Source organism: Penaeus monodon, chromosome 19 (assembly GCF_015228065.2).
Source record: "Penaeus monodon isolate SGIC_2016 chromosome 19, NSTDA_Pmon_1, whole genome shotgun sequence".
Classification (NCBI taxonomy): Eukaryota; Metazoa; Arthropoda; class Malacostraca; order Decapoda; family Penaeidae; genus Penaeus; species Penaeus monodon.
Window position 1 is genome coordinate 48757030 of NC_051404.1, and position 307 is coordinate 48757336.

The window sequence follows — 307 nt, forward strand, 5'->3', positions numbered from 1 at the left end:
ATTCAGCATAAAATAATCAATATTTTGTTAATATTTCTGAAGTTCAAACTTCCGCCTTCAGGAAGCCATTTGTATTGAAGTGCTCTTTACAATGGAAATAACCAATTTGAAATTAAAACAAATTTGCTAATGGTGACCCTAATAAGAAGTCAATCCCATGTATTCTCATTACTTACTTTTACTTTTTAACATTGGTGGTTTGTACTCGGTACATATACAGACCCCTTTTAAAGCTACAGCATATTACCAGCGAATCTCGATGAAAGGCATATTTCATGTGTAAATGTACACAAAACTTACATTTCTG